This window comes from Passer montanus, unplaced genomic scaffold (genome assembly GCF_014805655.1).
Source record: "Passer montanus isolate IOZ18808 unplaced genomic scaffold, ASM1480565v1 scaffold86, whole genome shotgun sequence".
NCBI classification, from domain to species: Eukaryota; Metazoa; Chordata; class Aves; order Passeriformes; family Passeridae; genus Passer; species Passer montanus.
The window spans coordinates 1,312,692-1,329,871 of NW_024373923.1; positions in this window are offsets into that span (position 1 = coordinate 1,312,692).

A 17,180-nucleotide genomic window follows, 5' to 3' on the forward strand; every position below is an offset into this window, starting at 1 on the left:
CATCCTCCTCCTCCTCCTCTTCCTCCTCCTCCTCTTCCTCCTCCTCCTCCTCCTCCTCGGTCGGTGCGCGGTGTCTCCCGGCATGGGGCAGCCCCCGTGGCCACCTGTCATCAGCAACCCCACACAAGTACAATTAATAAAGGACCATAAACACTGTGTGTGCAAAAATACATGACTTTATACTTACATCCAGCCTTATGGGGTTTTTCCGTGTGTTTTCTAAATACATCGCCTTTCCTTCTATCCTGACCGAGGTTTCTAGCAGGAAGTCAGCCCGGATCCCAGATGCTGTTTGTCCAACATGCCATGCTGCAGAATCCAAAGCGCAGTCCAGAAGAAAACCATTACCTTTTATAGGGGATTGATCACGGCTTCTGGGCGGTTCTGCTGTCAAATAACAAAATAACCACAACTGGAGCTCAGGGATACTGTATGTACTGTTATAACTGCTGTAGTTACCCCCTTATCCCTGTGCTGTAGTTACACAGTCATCCCAGAGTAGTTTTTGATGCACAAATAGACTTTTTTCCCCCCTTTTACCTCTTTCAGTCCCATTGGCTGAAGGGGGTGATTCGCACAACCCCCCTGATTTTATTTCCCCGTAATTTCGCAGAGCACAAGCCCCTTAGCTCTGGGTGGTTGGCACTTTTATTACTCAGTCAGGGCAGAGTGATTTGCATGATCTCTTGGAGGTGGTGGTTTCCAGACCCGAGTGCCGCAGTGGAGGTGGCAGCTTTGTGCTCAGTGTGGTGGGCTGCAGAGCCCCCACCTCAACTCCCTGCCCTGCCACAGCCTTCTGACACAACCTGGACTAATTATTCACCATTTATCAACACCGTGTCCCCGTGCTCTGTGTGGAGATCCCCTCTCCAGCAAGTGGTGATCTGATATTTCAAATTAATTAATTGTCATGAGTGTGTAATCAATAGATGCTCAGACACCACGTGAATCAGCTGTGAAGAAACCCACACCTCAGCTTCTTCTCGTGTTCATCCTTCCTTTCCAAAGCACCCACTTTGGTACAGTCAGTGTCACAATATTGTGCATCTTAACAGTCACTGCTATTAAATAACATTACATTTTAATACTGGAATAAAGGTGAAGCACCCCGCCACCAGAAGCACAGCACATTTTCTTTACAATTTACTCCCAAAATTACTGCTATTGTACAAGGGAGATAGAGAATCAAGGATATTCATCAGACTTCTGTCTTCTGGTCAAAAGCGTTTGTCATTTCAGCCTCAAAAAGGAGCATAATCTCAATTCAGGGTAGTGACTAAAACTTCTATTGCAGTTGCAGTGAGCTCAATATTTTTGAAGACTGTACTGAAGTGTTTACTTACATGAAAACTCATTGTTTTTTCCCAAATGCTGGCTTTGGTTCTGAAAACTCTCATGTGTGTGATTAACTTCATAGGCCAGCCACTCGAGTGTAGTGGCACATGTGAACACACTCTTGCAGGCTCAGGAGTTCCAACACAGCTTCTCTATTTCTCATCTAGGTTTTAAAATTTGCTGTGGCTGCAAAACTCCCAAAACCCACCATTTCAACATTTTTAAATGGAGCCATTTCTACTTGCCTGGGTTGCACTCCCCCTTTCCCCCCCAAATTTGTGGCTGGGGTTTATAATTCAAATAATCTTTTCCCATCTGTAAATAACAACAACAAAACTTATCTTGAGTTTACCAAACTCCATACAGGCAGAGAAAGTCAATATTGGCCTGAAGAACTTCATCCTGAAGGTCACTACAAATTTTTAAGAAGTTCTGAGTGGTGACATGTGATGGTCTCACAAACAGAGCTGTCTTTTGTCCTCAGACATAACTTAGGGCATTCTGGCAGTGATTCTGTAATTACACACAGATGAATATGGGGCTCACTAACACAGATATCTAATAATCACCATGATCAAGTAGCATTTCCTGAGCTACTTCCTTACGGTATACAAGCTATAAATAAATAAATGTTAACCTCAGTGAAGAGCTAATGCTTAGAGTTATGGCCCTGAAAAAAACCCCCGAGGTTTTTGCAATAAGTACACAAGTTATGGCTTAGTATTTTTACCCATAATTAAGATGTATTTTGAAAGAGCAGCTGCCATCAAGCTGACATAAACTTGACATGATTTTCCCCTTAATGAAATCCATCATGGCAACTTAGCAACCACAGGAGTCTTATCTCTGAATCACGTTACGTGGTTGAAGGGAAAACCAGATAAAGTTGCTTGCATTAGAAGGAAAGGGGCTTTTTTTTTGTTTGTTTCATTAAGGTATCATGTTTCAGTACAGTAAATTCCCGTGGTGTCATCTGCAGGGTGCAGTCAATCACCATAAAGGAGAGTTTTAAACCACCTTACAGATGTCAAAGGATTAAACTTCAGGCTGGTGAAGTATTGTGAAGGCACTGGTGTTTTTCACTCTCAGTTTCTCGTTCAATATTTTCAGGCAGAGCACATCTCCCCGGGTCTCACTGTCCCCTGCACTTAATGAGAAGCAAGCTTGTTGCATGGGAGATTTGGGGTTAACTGAGTTTAATCCTGATGAGAAAATACCAGGACAAAGGAAGACCTGTTATGACTTCAGCCCCTACACCCTTCACCTCACTTGCCACCACCAATTCTGACTTTATTTTCTGAACTAGCTTTAACCATTTCCTTCTTTAGGCACTGTACATACCCAGTTACACACACATCAGTGAGAAAATTTTGGGGGCCCAGAAAAGTCTGTAAATTGATCCCCAGAAGTGAAGAAATGTATTTTGTTGGTGACAGATTTTTTCCCCCACTCCTACCATAGGTAACTTCATTAACCAAAAAAATTTGTGTGGGTGAAAAAAAATTAGGTTCTGCGTCTCAGCCAGGTGCTATAAATAAATCCAATAGCTAAATTTCACAGTTAGACTAAAGCCTTTGTCATTCCTCACTCATCACACCTATAGCACTGCCGAAGAGCTGTAAAGTTAATGGTGCATCCAACTGATGTAACACGTCCCTGGTAAGCACAAATTGAGTGACTGGTTTAATGTCCAGATGGTTTGGGGCTTTTTTTAAAACCACCAAAGCTGGGAATGCAGTAAGATTTTGTACATTTGGGAGAATGTGTGTCTGGTCCTGTCAGAAAGGATCCTTGCCTTTTCTGTGACTCATGGGTCACCTCTGCCCTTGCTTGTTTGAGAAGTGATCAGAACAGCCATCCCTCCAAAAACACAGCCTGACAGCCTTCCTGAGATTTGAGAGGACATTAATAGGGCTTCATACACAAAAGGACTGCCTGGGGACTGAGGAGCAAAAGGGAAAACCATACACAATTCTGGACTTACACCTAAATTTATTGATGCTGTTTTCCCAAGTTACTTGACTCTGTAACCATAACAGCCTTTAAATGTCATTTGTTGCCTGGTTCTCTCTCTCTCACAGACAGAGAAACAGACACACACATGCACACGCTGTTGCTCATCTTGCTGCCACCAAGAGTACAGAATGGTTGTAGAATCAGGGAATGGTTTGAGCTGGAAGGGAGCTTAAAGATCATCTCTGTGACATGACATTTTCTATTATTATTGGCACTGTTTGTGTTGCTTTTGCACTGGAATACACCAGTCCAGACCCAAATCCTATCATGCTCAGTGCCATGCAGATATTTTTCAGAGGCAGGCATAGGGATTTTCCAGCCCATATCTGAGATGGAAGAGAGTGGATATCTAAAGCAGGCCAACGTGGGGAGCGGGGCAGCAAGGAAACAAATGGATTTTTTCAGGGAATTACAAGTCCCTGCTTAGCCCTGCCTCACTGCTGACAGACGGGCAGGATTTTCAGACATGGAGGCAGCTGAGAGTCTTAGGGAGGGATTTAGAGGATGGGGAAACAGCTCCATGAATTTTGAAAGGTGGGGGATTTAGTCTCTGTGCAGTGAGCAGCATGAGGAAAAGGCAGGGGGATTAAAGAGTGTGAAGGGAAGGGTGTCAGAGGCTGCTACAGCAGAGGACAGGCAGGAGCAGCTCACCACACACAGGTGTGGAAAGAGACCCAGGGGACACAAACTCCTACAGGACAGAGCTGGCGTTTGCCACCACAGACTGGCACGGATGTGTTTCCATTGGGCCATGGAAAACGGTGCCAGTAGAAACATTCTGAGTGGGACTACAGCTGGCATCAAAGGAGCAGGGATGGCTGACATGTGCCCACAGCTTTGGAATCAGCTCTGGCTTCCACCTGTGCTAACAGAAAAGTCACTCAAGGCGCCCTTTTGGGGACAAACAGGAGGAGCTGCAGTGGTGACCCAAGTCCGACCGCCCTTGTGGCACAGAATTTCCCTCAGGGCTGTGAAATGTGGATCTGTGTGAGGCAGCCTCACCTTCCTGCGCCTGCCCCAAGTCTCTCTTTTCACAGGTGTCATGTGGAGGAGGCGACACGAAGGTTTTGGTGTCCTGGTGTGTCGCAGTGGGGCCAGGCCTCCCACCAGCAGCTTCCCCAGGGAACGCTGGCCCCTTCCAAGCCTGGAGAAGGAGCGAGCTCACAGGCTGCAGCCTGGGGGTTCCCAACAGCAGCTAGCAAAGGGCATGAAGCTGGAACAGGATGGCCAGATCCAGGGATCGCATTGATCCCTCTTGGAGCAGGATCCCAGCCCAGCCTGACCCCTGGAGCCACCACCTGGAGCTGGCGTCACACCAGACACCATCAGTGCCCTGAAAGTCACAGCACTCAGCTTAAAGATTAATAGATGGTCTTTTTCTCCAGGCTGTAAAAGTGGGTGGGTGAAAACCAAATCACAGGCTCTGGAGGCTGCATGCTGTGCAATAATGTCAGCAGCAGCAAGCTGGAGTCATGCAGATAATAGGGAGCCATGGGCAGAAGGTTAGGTCTCAGCATAAGGTCTGGGATTCTCAGTGAGTCAGAGGGATTGGGAAACCTTTGTAAAAATAACCAGAATTCCCCTTCCTGTATTTTCTCCCCATGACTCACCCCGCAGAACAGAGGCAATGTGAAAAAGACGTAAATCTCTGCAGCAAATTTTTAACACAACACGTCACAGAGAAAAGGTACACGTATCTGTGCTTTTTCTCCACTTCCATTAAAAAACTCAATTTTCCTGCATTTTCTAATACTTTTGTGGTATGAGTTCACAGTCCAGCACTTTGGTGGAGAAAATGAAGTGCAACGTGTCAGTCCATGCATCCCCTGAGTCTTTTATCCCTTTTTCTCTCCAGAAGGAAGCTGCAAATGGAAGAAGCTGTGGGCTGTCATTGCTCTGGCGCTGAATTGGGGGGTGTTGTCAAACGAGAAGCATCAAAAGTGGAAATTGTCTCTTCAGAGATGGCAAACTCTGGCTGGACATGCATTTTGTGTGTAAGAAATGTAATTTATGCACATCGGGCCAGTCAAATCCACCGTCGAAATCTTGTCAGAGCTGCAGCTTGCCACTGTAACTTTTTCCACCACCACAGGTGTTCTGAAGTCTTTGGAGGAATAATTTGGTGTGCAACGCCTGGGACAACAGAAATGTAGAAAAACCAAATAACTGGGTGTCTGATCAGCATGAGGAGCTGTTGGCGTCTTGAAGCCAAGTCAGTTAATAACAGAATGTAATTTATGGCATCACAGACCTGATAGCTGGGATAGATCTGACTTAATTCATTATGGAGGTGACATATTCCTTTTTCCCTTAATGTTCTGCCCTTTATAAAACCACATCCTGTGACCTGCTTCATTTGGCTAGATGCATTCAAACTAAAACTGAACTTTTTTTTTTTTTGTTTGAAGAGACTCCTCAAAACTTATCATTTACCCTCTTTTTATAGAAATAGAAGCCACAAGGAGAGTGCCTCTTTTTGTGACTTCAGGTGATTGAAAACAATGAAAACATTGGTTTTATTGATGAATCAGGGGCTTGGTTGTCTTGATATTCCTCTATAAAATTTAAATACATATCTATATAATTATCCCTATATATCTGTATTTCTGTATATCTATATATACAGGTGTACTGATACAGATATAGGTATGGATATAGATAAAAGTATAGCTGTAGAAATAGATAGAGATATAGGTAGATATGAAAAATCTGAAGGTGGGGAGGATTTGGACCAGACATAAAACAAACCCAATGTCATTGCCCTAAATTGGTATTACCCAAGCACCCACCCTCGTGATTCTCCAGCCACTGCTATCCCGTCCAGCTCCAGGCTGAGGGAGGAGCCTGGGAAGACCCCAGGAAGCCCCACTAGGGTTTGGCAGGCTGTTCCCACAGGCTGATCACTCTTGGCTGGAGCAGGAATTCATCCCTGCACACATTCCCATGGCAACCCTGGTTTCTCTCTTCTCCCCTGACCTCACCTCCGGAGAACACTTATTGCCATGCTGAGGGCAACCAGCAGCAGGAGGCCTCCACTGAGAGACACCATGACAATGGCATAGGTGGAGTGTGGTGAACCTTGAAGAGAAATCACAGGTGAGTTTTGCCCAGAAACAGCTCCAGGGAACACAGCCTTTTGTGAAATTACAGGGTGCTGAAAATACTGACAGTCCTCCTGCTCAAACCGTGAGTGGAAGGGGGATGACCAACTCTGTATTAGAGAGGTGATTCTGGAATCAATTTTTATTCAAAACTCTCACAGCTCAGGTAAATTAACTTGTATGTCTTTATCTACCAAAGAGCAAAGCAAAACTGCTTTTCAGGACTGAGACTGAAATGCAGCCACGTGGATCTCAGGGTGGGAAAGTCTTCCCTGCACTGTTAGACCACAAAGTCATTTCACATATTATACACCTATTTATAGTAAAGCAGGATCCTGAACCTTCCTGCCTGTCTAGCCAGCACTTTCCATCCACTTCCACCTTTCCAGTCTGTTTCCATCCTTTTTTTTTTCACTCTTGTATGTAATTCCAAACATAAAGAAATGAACAGTGGCTTACATCCCTGCTTCCAAAGCTCCCACTCTTTCCTACTACAACCCCTCCTTTTAGTTCCACCATTCTTCCCACCCTAAACCCCAAGAGAAGCATGTCTAACATGTCTGATTCATCCACTCCTTTTGAGCCCACTCAACACCCTGCTTCCATAACCTGACAGGCTTGGTTACATGCTCAGCAGTGTCACCACACAAATAAACACTGCAAAGCTGATTTTAAGTGCTGATGGAAACAAACAGGAGAGTAAAACACCTTCTTCCTGGACAATCACAGAGTTGTACAAATCTTCGCCACCAGCTTGGGCCATCCTGAAAAATTAGGCAAAGAGACAATCAGATCCCAGCTCAATGCTCAAAACCATCCCATTTAGTTCAGATTCCTTTACTACACCTGAGTATTTCACTGTCTCTAATGTGAATTTTCTTTAACTGGAGATTAAAGCAAGATGTTTTAAGGGATAGATCCAAAAGACAGGAATTAATCCAACTCAAAAACCCTGAATGCTTCTGTTAAGGCAATGAGCTTCCACTGTCCTGAGTTTGAGTTCATTTTTCTCCATGGCATCTAATCTTTACAGAATCACAGAATCCCAGAATGGTTTGTGTTGGAAGGGACCTTCAAGCCCATCCAGTGCCCTGCCATGGGCAGGGACACCTTCCACTATCCCAGGTTACTCCAAGCCCCATCCAGCCTGGCCTTGGACACTTCCAGGGATGGAATTTTGGCATGGACAAACGACCCAACAACACCGACAACACACTCTGACATATCTAGCTGATACTTTTGTCTAATCCTGGCCAATTTGCCCCAGGACACAGAGCCTTGATGATCCAACAATACCGACCACACTCTGACATATCTAGCTGATACTTTTGTCTAATCCTGGCCAATTTACCCCAGGACACAGAGCCTTTCCTTTCACTGCTTCCAGAAGTGGTAGCTAAGTAATCTGTCCAGGTTTTGCCTCATCAATCAGTACCAACATTATTATTCATGTGAATAAAAGGAAATGTCAGCCCAGAATCTGCTCCAGGATGTTGTGTGAAATTTCCCCTGGAGAAATTCTCCCTCTCCCCAAGGAGAGCTGGGCTGAGTGTTACTGAGAATGGAAAACCAACTTGCTTACTAGAGAATCCTCCAAGCCCCCAAGACACCAAGTCTTTTTGTCCCATCTATAAGATGTCCTAAGGAAAACCTCAGTGTCACCCTTGTGCTTAAAAAGAAGTCAAGAAAATACACCATGGAAATTAAAACATAAAGCAGAATTAGATTACCAGTTTGTGGATTACCTTGTGACTGCTGCAGATCCTTGTGTCAGCATCACACTGCTCAAACCTTGCCTGAAAATAAAGCTGGTCCGAAGGGTTTCAGACTAATTGCTCACTTCATTTGCCTCTGTTGATTGCTTCCTTCTCTCCGTGGCTTTTATAGGGCAGGGTAATCTCTTCCGTGTTTAGACAATCAATAAAGTGTGGAGGTGGATCAAACAGAGGCTTTACTCACCATCCTTTGGATAAGCAGTTATTTTCACAGCCTTTCTGGTGGAGCAGGAGGCACAGCCGGGCTCCACCCAGGAGCCTGACAGGGCTCCCACAGGGCACGGGACCCCTCTGATGTAAATTAACTCCTCCAGCACAACCATCTCCGTAGCTGGTGCCCAGGACCTGCTGCAGAAGCGTGCTGTGTGCCTTTGGGTGCTCTCCAGAAGGCTGGGTGGAGAGGCCAGGTGTGGGTGCTCTCCAGGCAAGGGCAGCCCACCAGCCGTGACAAGTCTGAGCTCTGTCCTTGCTGTCTCGCTGTTGCACGGTCTGACCTGGCTCTCTGCACTGAAAGCAGGCAGGCAGGAGCTTAAGGAGCTGTCGTTGAGCTGTCAAATGGGGATGGCCAGTTCAGGGCTTCAAAAGTGCTTAATTCTGGTGTTTCTTCAGTTTCTTCTGTTGTTTCACTGCACCGCGGGCAGGAGGAGAACAACTTTATCTCCAAAGCACCTACTCCTTCCCATGCCTGAGTTAGAGAGGCCACATCTGAACAGCCCTGGGCCTCGTTCTGCCCTGCAGGAGCCCCCAGTTCCCTCTGCCAGGCTGGGGCTGAGCTGGCAGCTGCACCGAGTTATCTCACGAGAGGCCGCGGTTCCTGCGCTCTGTGGTCAGAGAAGGAGTGGTGCTCCAGGGTGGAGACCCTTTCTTCGTTAATGCAGGCACAAAGAAAACATTAATGAGGTCCACATTGGCAGGTATTTCAAAACAATGGAGATAGACTGGTTTTCCTGCTGTGCCTAGACAAATAGGTGCACAACAATTCCAGCTCCTCTTACGTCACATCAGCAAACAGGACCCAAGCACCTCTCCGAGTCCCCTGGAGATTGTTTGGAAGGGTTTCAGGCATCCACAGTCTAGAGAATTCTAAAGAATTCACAGTCAACCAAAAGTCTAGTTGACCACAAATGTGAATTTTCCTCTGTGTCTCAAGAAAACAGAGAATTAACTACATTAAATAGATTTTACAGAGATATGAACAGCAAAGATCAGGCATGTTTTTTCTCTTTAAGCCACACATCCACTCTTCATTTTGTCATCCATAGAGGACACCTGGTCTGTATGAACCTTGTCTCTCTCCTGCAGGGAATCACTGGACCTGTGTTTGGCTTGAAGCCTGAGCAAGCCACAGAAGAGTTCCTGAGCAGGGAGGACTTTGTGTTCAGGCAGGTGCCAGCACTTTCCTTCTTTATCAAACAAAGGGAAAGATCAAGTCAAAGCTGAGATTGCTTTGTGGAACCCATTTGTGATTTTTGAGTCTGATCCAAAGGTCACTGAAGTTAATGGGAATCTCTGCTGATTTCTCTGGTATCCAGACCATGTTTCCAAAGAAAAAGCTGCTCTTGAAAGCCACTGACCACCTGCATGGTGGATCTACATGTCTTGTGCATGCCCACTGTGAAGATGTGGTGGAAACAACTGGGAATGGAAATTCACTTTTGTTGAACTTTCAGAAACAATAAGAAAAAAAAGCAATGGATGCCCTCAATATTCCTGGAGGTGAATAGTCTTATTTATTAAAAAATTAATAGGTGAATAAATATTCCTTTTTTCTTTTTTATCCTGGTGTCACCTCCCGCCAAACTCAGTTTGGTGGAGAAGCTTGAGATCACAGTATGGGGAGCTGTGGAGGAGGAGGAGGCAGCCCTTTCCTGCAGAAACACCTTATCTCACGTGGCCTGGGTGCAGTTCCACCACTGAAAACTGCCAGCACAGATAACAACAACCCCAGTGAGACCGGGACAGGCAGCCAAGTGTGCACAAGGCCACAGAGACACACGCCACAGGTCGTGAGGATGTGAGCTCTGTGCAAGGACAGAGCCCTCAGCACCACTGTAGGTCTTTAACCTGCTCTGGGACTTATTAGTGAATATTGGCTAGCACTTTGGAGGTCAAAAATTTCACATATGAGGGTACACATCACGGATAATGTTGCTATAATGGAAAAAAATTCCTCTCAAAATTGTACTGAATTATCCAAGGTAGTTAGGTGAAACAGTGTCAAAGTGCATTTTCAATTATAGAATCACAGAATCATATGGGTTGGAAGGGATCTTAAAGCCCAACTTGTTCCAGCCCCCTGCCCTGCTCATCTGGGTATAAACTCTGTGGACAAACCTCATGGAGGAAAGAAAAGCTACAGGAGGTGATAGGAAAACAGTGGTGTGTCCTAGAGGAGCTCTCCCAAGAGCTTTTCTTTGCAGAGTGATTCTGCTTTAAAAGCCAGCAGGGTGAAAGTTTTTATCAGAGGGTCAGACAAAACACTTCACTTTGTTTGTGTTAATTCCTCGGTGATACAGTCTGAAAAACACAGGTTTTCTGAGGAGGAGCTATCTTTTGTGCACTGCAAAATTTATACCAAATATTTGGCACAGATGCCTCAAGGTCTTACACTACATAAAAATTCTGGAATAGGAAAAATAACCCCGAGGAAAAATAACCCCGAGGAAATCTGAACTCTAGAAGGCACAGAAATTTACTTAATCAGTAATACAAAAAGGTGTAATGATTTATATTTATTTTTTGCTATTAATAAGCAGAGCCTTATCCTTCTTTCCATACCCAGTTCAGACAAAACTTGATCTTTACTGTAACACCTTGAAGAAACCTATTCTGTCAGAGATACCTTTTTTTTCCTAATCATCAAGGTATTTATTCCAAGGTGTTTATTCATCAGTGTGATCATTCTCAAAAGCAGTAAATGCTCAGATATGCTGTCTGCTTCAAAAGAGTTGTTCATGACTCACAAGGCCAGGTTGGATGTGGCTTGGAGCAACATGAGCTAGTGGAAAATGTCCTTGCTTATGGCAGGGGGTGGAACTGGATGAGCCTTAAGACCCCTTCCAACCCAAACCATGCCAGAACTGTGCAGATTGCACCTTCCATTTTACAGCAAGGTCAGCAAAAGGTAGAAAGGCCCTTTGAGGGAGGTGGCTTGAAGGCACATAAAATTTTGGTCCTGAGAGAAGGGCCAAATTCCATTTCCCGGAATAGGGGAAAGCACATATCTTCATCCTTTTGCTTGGAGCACTTCTTCACCAACATAAATAGCTGTGCTGAAGCAGCTCAGAAGGAAACAATGGTCCTGCAGAAGCAGCACCACATCTCGAGGACAGATCCCACCTGGCAGTCCATGGACACACAGCTCTGTGGGGCAAAAAGCAATGCTCCCATTCCATCTGGAAATTCAAAACACAGCTGTGGTTTGGGTTGTGCCACGCTCAGGGGGTTTTGGTGTCCAGAAGGCCAAAGCTGAGGCCTGTGAGACTGCTGTTACCCTTTGCCTCTCCAGTGATAGCAGCAGTGGAGGTGATATTTGGTCACTTACGCAGGTTTCCTCAAGGTGTTGACAGGCTGCACGTCACATGCTAGAAAAGCTGAGTGTTTACTTTCCACACCAACACGTCACTCATTTTGTGCTAAGGGCAGCAGCAGTGCTGCTCTGGGTGAGCAAATCAGCTGCGACTGGGGCTGTCCCCACGTGGCACTGGGGAGCTGCAGCCACACCACAGCACCACGACCTTCCAGCTCAGGGTGGCCACGTCCAAAGTGCCACCAGGACAGGCTGGGGGGACTCCCCAGCTCCCCAGCCAGGCTGGGATGTGCTCCCCACTGGGCTCAAACACAGCCCTGCCAAGGCCACTGCAGAGAGGTGGCTGAGTGCAAGTCAATTTGTGTAGACACAGGGTAAGTATGCTGCACAACCATACCAGCTACTGGGAAAATCTTCCAGTATCCTTTTTTGTAACTTTTATTAGTGATGCCAGCTGGTGGAAAGGTTGAGTTGGTGCAACACAATAGTGTTCAGTGGGATCCTTTTCACTTTAATGTGTACAAGCTTTGCCACAAGAGGAAAGCAAGCAAAAAGCAACTGGTGATAAGGAGCTTCCATGGATATTTATCAAAGTGATTTGTTTAGGTGGAGGCCTTCCTTTATTTGTTTCCTAGAATCACGTTCTTGACCTTTATCAGCATGAGGAATTATTTTTTAATTCAAAACACCTCATTCATGCTTAGTTCTATGTTCCATCACAGCCTTTGCCACTGTGGTCTGTGAATCAGCTACCAACCAGGCAAATGGTGCTTCTGTTTCCTGAGTGGGCACAAATAACCAAGTGGAAATTGGACATTTCGAGTCTGAGCGTTCAGTTTGAAGTGCATTTTTTGCCTATTAATTTGTGTGAGCTGTGCATTTAATGCATGGCTCCACAATGGCACCAGCACTGGCTGTGCTCTGGAAAATCCCTGGGGAACAGAAGTCCTGAACACTGCTGAGCTGGGAGCAGAAAACAAATAAATCTGCTTTAGGTGCTTTGTGTCTGCTCCTGGGCCTGGTTCTCAAATGGTGAGGGACAACCAGGGCTGCTCTGCACGCCTGACCACATCCAGGAGCTCTGGCACTCAGAAGCCATTAGGGAGGCAATTTCTTATTGAGCAACGGGATTGCTTTATGTCTGGGCAAAACTTTTGATCTATAGTGGTAAGAGATTTCACCACCACCCTGCAGCTGGGTTCATTCATCACAGAAAGCAGCACTGTGTCACTCTGTGCATTAATCTGTAGAGGATCCTGTACCCTGAGTAGTCTGTGCAGCTAGTTCTGCGCCTCATAAAGGATGCTCCAGATTGGGAAAAGGTGCATGAAGACTACAGAGCTATGGGGCTGCTCATGTTGGAGGGATGACTACAACTTAATCTGGAAAAATGACAGCCAAAAAGGCTTGAGAGGTGCCTATGAAATCATGCCAGGCAAGGAGAAAGTGGACAGGGACGGCCAGTAGTCAACAGGCAATTTGTCTCATCCAGTACAAGAAGCCCAGGGCATAAAATGAGGCTAAATTTGTCAGCTCAAATCATCAGAAGCTTGTTTTCTCTATTTTCCCTGCAAGCTGTATTTAAGCTGTGGAGTTTATTGCCACAAGATGCTGTAATCTGCTAAAAGTGTGCCTAGGTCTTAAAAAATCACTGGTTGTGTTCGTGGAACAAGGGAAAAAATCCATTGAGGGTTACTAAAAGCAAGACATCATGTCTAGGTCAGAAAACCCATGAGCAGTAAATCATTAGTAGCTAAAACAATATTCTGGGAACATATCTCTAATTGCTGGCGTGCTTTCACAAAGTAACTGATTTCCTTTGTTCCTGGGAACAGGCTACTGGTACAGGTGAAAATCTGAGCTGCCCTGGCCCAGCTTTTCTGGTGGTTTTGCTGCTTTTTTTTTCTTCCCCCCACACCACAAAAGCCTTGATTCTGTTGGTTCCATGAGCCTTGTCAGCTCACCTAACACCAGAGCAAACTGTGCAGGGTAGGGCATGAAAACAAGGCTGTGCCTTTCCTCCCCTGCCTCCCAGCTCTGCCAGCTGCACCGAGGAACTGTAAAGGCAGGTGATTCAATCCCACAGGAATTTGCTGGGAGTTTGCTGGGAATATTGAGAGAGCAGCTCTGCTGCCCACGGCTGAAACCAATTTTGGATGCTGCTGTGGGAGATCCTTTGTGTTTGGGACCAAGACCTTCAGCAAGGAGGTGGATCCACTCAGGAAAGCCCTGACAACCAGGGTGCTGCAGGTCAGCAAGGAAAGACCTGGGGGAATACGGCTGCAGTCTTCAAAATCGACTGACTGCTTTTATCTCTGTGGATCCACAAGGCACATCCCAAAATTGTACTAAATCTGCGTGGATCCACAAGGCACATCCCAAAATTGTACTAAATCTGCTTCTTCTGAGAGTTTTCAAAATAGCCAGATGCAGAAATTTCTTCCATGAAACTCTTAATTAAATTAAATTAAAATACTTGTAAAAAGACATTATTTGGGATAAATTTCCCAGCTGTTTTCTTCAGTGGACTAAGCATGGCATTAAATTACAGGGAAGCTCAACTATTATCTCATACTTTTCTTTTTTTTTTTTTTTATTATAGACTTTTTATCCACATGAATGATAAAGAAACTACAACAGAGTTAAATACCTTTTTTGATAACAGTGATTATATTCTTAATTACACTCAATATTAAATTGTAAAATATTTCCAGAGGAGTACAATCGTAATTCATACAGCAGGCAAAATACCAGAGGGGGGGAGGGACGAGGGAGAGGGGTGTGAGAATCTCCAGACTGCTTTTAAAAAGCACTGTGTATGGCTAACGCTGCTCTATCCGTCCATCCTTCTGTCCACCTGTCCATCCAAACGTGGTTCTGGCCCATCTGGTGAGACGTTCATTTCCTTCCATAAAACAACCACTATTCCAAAGCAAAAGGTGAACTGGCAGATGTTGTCAGTGTCTGTGGCGTTGAAAGGACCAGCAGTTCCTTTCACAGCTTATCTGCACGATTCAAAAGCATTTTTTTTTTCCTATCAAGCTCAATAGTCCTTCTAAAAACACAAAGACTTAAACTTTGGTACCACCAAAAAAAAAAAAAAAAAAAGAAAAATATCAAGGACAGGCATTTTTTTTGTTGTTTTGTGTTTACTAATAAATGGCTGCTACATTCTATTTGACATGGTTGTCCATGATACTATGAGGTCACTTGTCCTTAGGTTCAGAGGAACCTGATTTTTTTTTTTATTTAGATCCCCAAACACTTCCATTTCACAGTCTATATACAAGTCAGGTTTCTGACTGGGTTATAACTTATAAGGTAACAGCTGCAAAAGCTCCTGTGCTTCTGGGGAGAAAGTGTTATCAACATTAAGCCAAAGTTTTGAGACAGTGACAGAATTATGACATTAGTGGAAATTATGACCCCTGGGAAAGGGACACAGGTCACCTGCTCTAGCAGCATCCCCTGAGACTTTGCCAGTGAGTATCTGTGGGGTCACATGGAAATATTGGCAATAAAGATGAAGTGCGAGCTTTAACTGCCTGCAGTGCAATTAAACACAGCCAGATCTGCTGTGGGAAGGAGCAGAGGGCCCTGCCAGGGCTTCGGGGCAGGAACTGAGGGGCTGCTCTGCAAAACAGAGAGTCTGAAGCGCCTGGGAGCGCTGCGTGGGCAGGGATGCGCAAACACTTCTCCTTCTCGGCACATCAAGGACACGAAACTCCTTCTGCACAACACAGCCGCGGTTCCCCGCCTGGCTGGTCCAGCTCAGCACTTCAGCAGCAGCTAATCTTCCAAAAGCAGCGGGGCTGCGAGGAGGCATCCCCGTGTTTACCCCCGCTGGAAGCCGGAGCAGCGCGGGGAGCGCATCCATCCTCCCCGCCCTCGCCAAACGCGCACGGAATGCTCCTGCCGGGATGCTGGGATGCCAGCGCCGTCCCTGCGGGGACTGGGAGCTGCTGGAAGCCCGGCGATGGGAGCAAAGCGTTGCTCTCCTCCGGTGCTGGCATCCTCAGGCAGGTTTTTATTGGGCACCCAGCGCTGCAGGCAGGGCGCTGGGGCAGGACCTGCTGCTCCTACTCGGGGTACTAATGCCGCTGAGTTTGTTTTAAATCAGCCCTCAGATTGCTGTAGGCTCGCTCGGAAAAGGCTGGCAGGCAGCAAGGGAGTGTGCACAAGAGCCAAAAGAGACCAGCTCGGTGCTGGGAATAATCTCCTTATCTCAGCGGGCCACAGATTGTGGTTATCTGGTTACTCTGTACTTACTCCTACTGCTTTTGTTTTTGAGAATCTGCTTCTTCTGCAGCTCAGGCAAACCTCTGTCATCTCTACTATCAAGCCCTTCACAGATGTCCCAGACTCTCTTGAATACCTCTATTTTGTGCATTACTGAGATCTCTGTGTATGAGTAGCTCTTCTTTTCCTAATCCCCCTACTTCTCCTCAGGGATTTTTTTAGTGAATCCACAAGCCAGATTTTGTGGCATAACACAGCAGCAGGGCTACCAGCTTTTGGCATCTGTCTCCAATCCCTAATCTTCTTGTTTTACCGGGGAAAAAACCCAGAGAATGTCATTTAAATGTTAATACTTCAGCACCCCAAACTGGAATCTCCCAAGCCACTGATGATGGAGGTGGTGTTTCTACTAAATGAACCTTTAGGAAGGCCCTGCAGGATAATTACCTTCTGTAGGACATTGAACTACAGAACCACAGTCAGTGGGGTTCTGTGAGGCTCCCAAAATATGCTGATATACTGCTTTTTTTTCTGGAGCTAAAGGAGTTCCATTAAGGGCAGAAAAACTCCCTACCTGGAGTGTGAACATTTTTTTTTGCACTCTGAATGCCAAAGTATTTCCCTCCTTCCATTGAAGGTACGTTGACCTTGATGACAATTTTCAGTGCCAGGAAAAGCACAAGCTCAGGCAGTGAGGGCCATGGAATGGTCTGGGTTGAAAAGAACCTTAAAGATCCCCTAATCCTACCCCTGCCATGAGCAGGACACCTTCCACTCTCTCAGGGTGCTCAAGCCCTGTCCAGCCTGGCCCTGGGCACTTCCAGGGATCCAGGGGCAGCCACAGCTGCTCTGGGCACCCTGGGCCAGGGCCTCAGCACCCTCACAGGGAAGAATTTCTTCATAATATTTAATTTAAAGCTCCCAGTTTGAAGCCTTTGTCCTGTCACTGCAGGACCCACGGGTCAGCTCCCAGCACTACATCCCACCCCAGAGAAGCCTTGTAATTCATGCCAGATGTGATTTATCAGCTTTAAACTGCAGCACAGCACCTGCACAGAGAGGGCTTTGGGACCAGGACCAGCCACATCAAACAACAGAACAATCCTCTCAATTCCTGCAACGCCTGCAGAGGAGCACAGGCAGCCAGGTCAAGTGGAATGAAGTCTCTTTTTCACAAGCTCACCT